General features: G+C 34.2%; 1 non-coding gene across 1 annotated transcript; it reads right to left on the bottom strand.

The window, feature by feature from the left end:
• Positions 1-7,242: 7,242 nt before the first annotated feature.
• LOC118858916 lies at positions 7,243-7,345 on the bottom strand. Its single transcript, XR_005011029.1, has one exon. It is a non-coding gene; the product is annotated as a U6 spliceosomal RNA (small nuclear RNA).
• Positions 7,346-7,368: the final 23 nt, after the last annotated feature.

Here is a 7,368-nt window from a genome sequence, read left to right as displayed (position 1 = left end):
ATTTTGATATCACATTATAATTCCTGTGTCATATGGTGATTTGGGTTTAGATTTTTTTGTATGATTTGGTTAATGATGTTTGTGCCTTTTTAACTGAATTAATGCTTTCCTGCCTAATTATACCAATTAGTAGTTCTTATTTTCTCATTCTAGCTAATTAAAATGTCTAGCTTAAATACAAATGAGAGTCTGTCTTATTTATTAATTATAGTGTAATTCAAAAGTAATAAATCAAATCTTTCCTGAATCCAGTCTTCTTTTCCTCTTTTCTTTGTTACCAAGAAGTTTCCCACAGAATTTTACAACCGTGTATATTTGAGATGACCAAATTATAAACATTTTTACATGATAAATGTAGAGAATTTATTGAATTAAAATCATACTTAAAGTGTGGTTAAAATAAAATTTGGATATGTTTTCTTTGTATTTCAGTTCATACAATTAATTGAATCTTTAAAAATCAGGAATTTGACTGTCTGTTACCACTAGGAATGGAAAATATTTTGTACCCACTCTCACCCCCATTACTGACTTAACTTTTTAGTTTAATTTAATTTTTATTTGAAACCTAAACATTAAAAAATAATGGATTTCAAAACTACACAATAGAATAAACAGAGAAAAGATTGGCTATGAAACCATGAATCTCCATTTTATTCTGCTTGATATCTTAAAGTAAATTCCACACATTGCTTTCAAAACTCTTCTACTTGTCTGTGCTTCATCTAAACTTCCTTCTATTCCTTCCTATACATTCAAAAAAATTCAAAGACCCTCTTTTTTCTTGGCATCAGTTTTGCTGCTGTGCCCCCACAAACCTCCCAAACTTAAAAGATGAAATGGGAAAAAATGACTTTTAAAGAGTACATACAGTCAAGTAAAATGAATCCATACCATGGCCATGTTCAAAAATATTTCTTTTTCTCTGTCCGGAGATGAATAATATGTTTCATCATAGCTCCTCTAGAGACATGGGTGATCATTGCATTGATAAGAGTTCTTAAATCTTTCAAAGTTGTTTTTCTTTATGACACTGTTGTCTTTGAATCATTGTTCTTCTGGTTCTGCTTATTTCACTCTGCATCGTTCATATTACCTAAGATTCTCTGAAATTATCTCTTTCATAATTTCTTAAAATGCAATGGTATTCCATACCATTCATATGCCACAATTTGTTCAGGAATTCCCCAGTTGACAGACATCACTTTAGATTCTAGTTCATTTCTTTAAACCTTCCACCACCTCCACTTAAGGATCAGAAAGCTTGTTTTGCTTGTTATCTCCCTTCCCCAGTATTCTCTTTTCTCAACACTATTCACCATATCCTTGGTTGCTTCCTCTGTGAATTGAATATATTTCTATAGCAAACTGCACATGTATGTATTCAACCTTCCTTTCTGTTTCTGATAAGGGGAATTCAATTGAAACCTATTACCTTTATCCCTTCCACCATGTTTATATGTTCTTCTTTTCACTTGTTTCAATTTTGAGAAATAACAAGATCCACCTCTTTCTCCCTCCTTTCTATACCAGTGCATTTATTTTTCTCTCCCTACTCTTTTGCCTCTTAAAACTCTCACAATAGATCCAATCCAACCCTAGATCCTCCATTTTTCTTATTTATTTTTACAATATTTATTATATATATTCTTGTTATGCTCATTTAATACCCTTTGAAGACATTAAAATTTTGATGATATGTTTGTTTCTTACCCCGGTGGAATGTTAGCACTACATTATCAGACAGTGTCTTAGAACTGCTCAAATAATGTACCTTTCTGGATATCTCTTGAGTCCTTTGCATTTTGAAGGTCCTGTTTAGCTTTTCATCAGAAATGTTTGAAAGTCCTCTCTCCCATTAAAGGCCCAGTTTTTCTCCATGTATAATTATATTCAACTTTGATGGTTAAGTTATTTTGTGTTTGACTTTTGGAATATTGTACTGTAAAATTTTCTCTTGTTTGTAGTGGAAGCTCAAGTGAGATAATATTTCAAAGAGAAAATGTGAAAATATCTATAAAACACTTAAAATAGTGTGTGGCACAGAGTAGCCATAATAACCCCCTCCTCTTTCCCTAGAGACTGATAGGTTTTATGTTATCTAGATAAGATTCTTGGTATTTGAATGGTTGCTTTCTATGTGTTTATAATATTTTTTCTTTGATGTGGAAGTTTTAGACTTTGGCTTCAATATTCTTGGGACATTTCCTTTTGGAGTTTCTTTCAGGGGCTGGTCAGTATATTGTTTTATCTTCACTTTGCCTTCCGATCCTAATAGAGCTAGACAGCTTTCATTTATAATTTCTTGAAATAGTGTTCAGGTTTTTTTTTTTTTCAGTCATGGCATTCATGGAGTGTAATAGTTATTAAATTATCTTGGCCTATTTTCTAGGTCAGTGTAATTTTTTATATCAGATATCTTACATTTTCTTCTATTTTTTTCAATCTTTTATTTTGCTCTGTTTTAACTTGTGGTCTCACGGAACCATTGGTTTCTGTTGTTCTTTTCCAATTTCCAGGACACTATTACTTCCTTAAGACTTACCACTTTCTCTTCTTAGCTATTCATTCTCTTTCCAATAATTTTCTCTAAAGCTTTTATTTTGCTTTTTACCTCTTGTTTCATTTTTCTAGGTATTCATGTAGTCCTTGTGGAGAATAAATTTTTTTCTTTCAGTCTCTTCTTGTAGCTATTATGGAGTTATTCCCTCCTTTTGGGGTAGATTGAGATTTCCAATAAATTTTTATACTAGTTCATATTTTCTCTTATTTACTCATCTCTCTATCTTTAGTTCCTAAATTGGGGATTTGTGTCAGGGACAGACACAACCCATTGTTGAACTTTTGAGTGGTATGATCCACTCTGCTTGCTCTCATCTTTGATCCTTTGGTTTCTGTGCTGACCTCCACCTCCTGGCATTATACCTCCTGGGATCTTTGAAGTTCAGAGAATTAAAATTTTAGGGTCCTTTATGGCATCTCAGGACAGAATGCTAGAGATGTAAGAGCCCTGGGCATCAGTACTATTCCCGCTGTGAGAGCTTCAGGACTCTGGTTGATGCTGCTCCCACACTGCAGGCTAAACATGTCTCTGGTCCTTATCTAGGCAGCTAGGTGGTGCAGGGACCACTAGGCCTACAGTTAGGAAGACTTAGGTTCCAATCTAACCTCAGTCACTTACTAGTTATGTGACCTTGGAGACATCTTTTTGCCTCAGTTTTCTCAACTGTAAAATGGGGACAAAAATCACATTTACTTCTCAGTGTTATTGTGAAGATCAAACAACACGGTATTCATAAAGTCCTTAGGTCATGACCCAATGGTCATGGTTATTTTTCTCCTTTAAGAGTCAAATTCACAGTCTTTTTTAACCAACACAGGAAAGTCTCACAGGTCAGGTATGGTGCTTTTATTCTTTTGTTCCCTCCTCAGCAAGAATTTGCCTAGTCCCTCACCATATTGGGCAGCTAGATGGGGTGATAGGATGCTGGACCTGGAGTCAGGATAAACCTGAGTTCACTTAACCTCTCTTAGCTTCAGTCTCCTTGTCTATAAGATGATGATAATAGCAACTACCTTAGAATAAATTAAATAATGTGTATGGTGCTTTGTAAACCTTAGCATTTTGTAAAAATGCCATTTTTATTATTATTGCTATTAATACTTTTATAATCAGCAACAGCATTGTCTTTATTATTATTCATGTTATATATGGGATGGATAAGTAAATCCATTTCAGCTCCTTTCACAGTCTTGGCAGCTAATGCCAGTGCCATGAAGATTACCCTAGTGCTTCACCTAGTAATACTAGAAGGATGTGGTAGAACTTTCAGCCTTTGCTCTCTGTCCCTGTAGTGGTCCCCAAAGTGCTGCCCTCCTGATGCTCATGCCACCTGCCTTACAGGTTTCAATGAGAATACTTTGCTAAAACTTAAAGGAACATACATACAGGACCTATTATCAGGATCTATGCCAAGTTTGGGAAGTGAGTTGATATGACTGAAGGAGGAGAGAAAGTAGATCTTATTTAAACCATTCTAATTCTTTTTTCTACTTAGCTCAAGCATTGATGTCAAATGCTAAGAATTTTATACAGTGAGTATTTAAACAAAATTCCACCAAATAAATGTCAACATTATTGTCAGTTAAACTGAATTCTGACTTTTAACATCATAGGACATAGATTTTAATTTTTGGTGCCATTTTAGAGTAAACTTTTTATTTTTTTACACTACACAATAAATTTCAAAGGTTAAAAAAAACAAAGTCTAAGAAATGTAGGAACTCTTACCTTAATTACTCAGTTCATAGATCAGGGTAATTATATTTCCTTAGATTCCATGTTAATCGTAAAAAGTAATTACTGCTGCTGCCAGCTGTTAAAATATTGGACTAATTATACTCAGGATATGAAAAATAAGATTTTGACCTTTTCTTTGTTGTACTTAGTTTAAACTCTTCAATTACTTTAGAGGAAATAAACATAGATCGGGGAGAATGATGGTTGCAATGCCAGACAGATTGACATGAAATGTAGTTTGGATATTTCATTTTATTGTTTGAATTTTTTTGTTTAAAGAGCTTAGGAAATAATCTGGAAAGTCCTGAACAACTGGCAATGACTAATTACAATATTGGACAAATCATATTTTGATTTTAAAGAGATTTCAGTGAATTGAGATTTTTGGTGGAAATCCAAGAAAACCTTCACCTAGTAATGCATCTTTTCCTTCAAACCACCAACTAGTAAAAAACTGCTACACAATAATCAATCAATTAATGAACATTTATTTTATACCTAGCATGCTCTAGGAGCTGCAAAAGCAAAAATTAACTTGTTCTTGCCCCTCAGAGGCTTACATTCTATTGAAGAAAAAAAACATTGTAGCATAGCTTTAGAGCTGAGAGTGATCCTAAAGACCAATCCAACTACTTCATTTAACAAATGAGGAAACTGAGGCACAGAAAGGTTGAGTAACTTGTCCAGGGTCACACAACTAATAAGTTTCTGAGGCATGATTTGAACTCAAATCTTCTTGACTCCAAGTCCAACCCATCCATCCATCCATCCATCCATCCATTATATCATCAAGCTGACTCCCCTAAGTATTTGGATGGATGGATGGAATAGCATTTGTCAAATGCTTACTATGTGCCAAGCGTGGAGCTAAGCACTTAACAAATAGTATCTCATTTGAGGCATATATGTAAAATAAATGAATTAATGAAAGGTAATTTGGGGGAGAAGCCATAGAAGCCTGAGAGTTCAAGAAAGGTCCCAGGCATTCTGGGAGGTAGAAAGGAGGAGGTATATTCCTAGTATGAGGGATAGCCTGTGCAAAGATTGCACAGACTCACTCAAATCACTCACTCACTCATAAAGTACTAATTCAAATGGGAAATGGTTAGTTTTAGCTGTGCAGAAAAGTTAAGAGCAGTAATTTCCAACTAAAATCTATGCCGAGCATGGAGCATATAATGGAAATAGCATTAGAGTCAAGGATCTTGGATTCAGATCTGACTTTACTACTTCATACTGCTCTGATCTTAGACAAATCATTTCACCTCTCTCTATGATTCAGTTTCTTTCTTCATAAAATGAAGGGGATGAAGTAGATGATTTTCAAAATACTTTTCAGTTCTAAAGACTAGGATTATATCTCTGTCTTCTGGTGGAATTTCCTATAAATCATCCAAGTAGACAACAATATGTAGAAAATATTAATAATATATTTTTCATGATGCCACCCAAACCAGAAAGAGAAACTATTTCCCTCACCTTCCCCTCTCTACCACAAGTACTTCCTTCTCTATCCTCTCCTGGCTGGTATAGTGTTTCATCTTCAGAATAAACTCTACTTGCTGCTGCCCAGGTCTTGTGTACTAAAGACAATATGAATTGCTAGACAACATGGAAACAGCAAATGGAATGAGCTTTTTTTTAACAGGTGGGATAAGGATAGATCTATGGTTTCATTCTTTCCTTGCATGGAAACTCATCTCAATTAAGTAAATTGGAAGCTCATGTGGACTTTATAAAGTTAAGTGATTTGCTTATGGTTGAATAACTATTACCAGTCACAGATAGGGCATGAAACAAGGTCCTCTTGATTCCAAGACTAATCTGTTTTCTACAACACCATTGCGTCTCTCAAAATAAATTATATTTTTAGTATGAACTTAACAATCACCAAATAAAATGAACATTCCTATACATGCATTGTAGAAGAGGAGAAGATTGTACATGAAACTCAACCTCTATTAGGTAGAGTTTGCTTTTCTTCTCTAGTCTGTTTTTTATATCATCATAGTTACCTCTAGTATCCTTTCCCCTTCCCCTCTCAGAGAGCCTTCACATATGACAAATATTTTTTAAAGGAGAAAAATATCAGTACAACCAATTGGTTCATTGAAAATGTTAAAAAGTGGGGAGTCAATGTGTAATACCTGTGGACCTCCCACCTCCAGGAAGACATAGGTTGGCAGTGTCTTCTCATATCTCTTCATTTGAATTATGATTGATCTTTATCATCTTGTTACATTCATTTTTGATTTTTTGGTGTGTAGTTGTGTTTTCCATTCACATTGTTGTAGTTGCTATGTACATTATTTTCTTGGCTTTGCTTGCTTCGCTCTGCATCGGTTAATATAGATTTTTCTATGCCTCTCTGTATTCATTGTATACATCATTTTTACAGCACCATAACATTCCATTATACTCATGTACCACAATTTGTTTAACCGTTCCTTGTTGATACACAATTACTTTGTTTCCAATTCCTTGCTGTTGCAAAAAGTGTTACTATAAATATTTTGGTGTACATGGAGGTTTTCTTTTTATCGGTAACTTTTTTGGGGTATAAGGCAAACAATGGAGTCTCTTGTTCAAAGGGGATAGACAGCTTAGTCCCAGTATTCGTATAATTTTAAATTGGTTTCCAAAATTGTTGTACCATTTCACAGTTCCTTCAATAATGCATTAATGTACCTATCATTTCATAATCTCTCAAATGTTGACCAGTACCATTTTTTATCATATTTTCCAATTTGAAAGATATAAGGCAAAACCTCAGGTTGTTTTGATTTGCACTTCTCTTATTATTAGAGATTTGGAGCAGTCTTTCATGTAGGTATGGATACTCTATAATTCTTCTTTTGAGAACTGTTTGCTCATATCCTTTGCCCATGTATCTATTGGAGAATGGTTATTCAATAAGGGTTCAAATATCTTAGATACCAAACAAAAATATGGAATGCTTCACAAATTTGCATGTCATCACTGCATGGGAACCATGCTCATCTTCTCTGGATCATTACAATTTTAGTGCGTATGCTGCCCAAGCAAGAACTTGATATCTGATATTCAAA

This window comes from Trichosurus vulpecula, chromosome 7, assembly GCF_011100635.1.
Source record: "Trichosurus vulpecula isolate mTriVul1 chromosome 7, mTriVul1.pri, whole genome shotgun sequence".
Lineage (NCBI taxonomy): Eukaryota > Metazoa > Chordata > Mammalia > Diprotodontia > Phalangeridae > Trichosurus > Trichosurus vulpecula.
The sequence above is the reverse complement of the archived record's forward strand: the minus strand, read 5'-3'. Positions and strand labels throughout refer to the sequence as shown.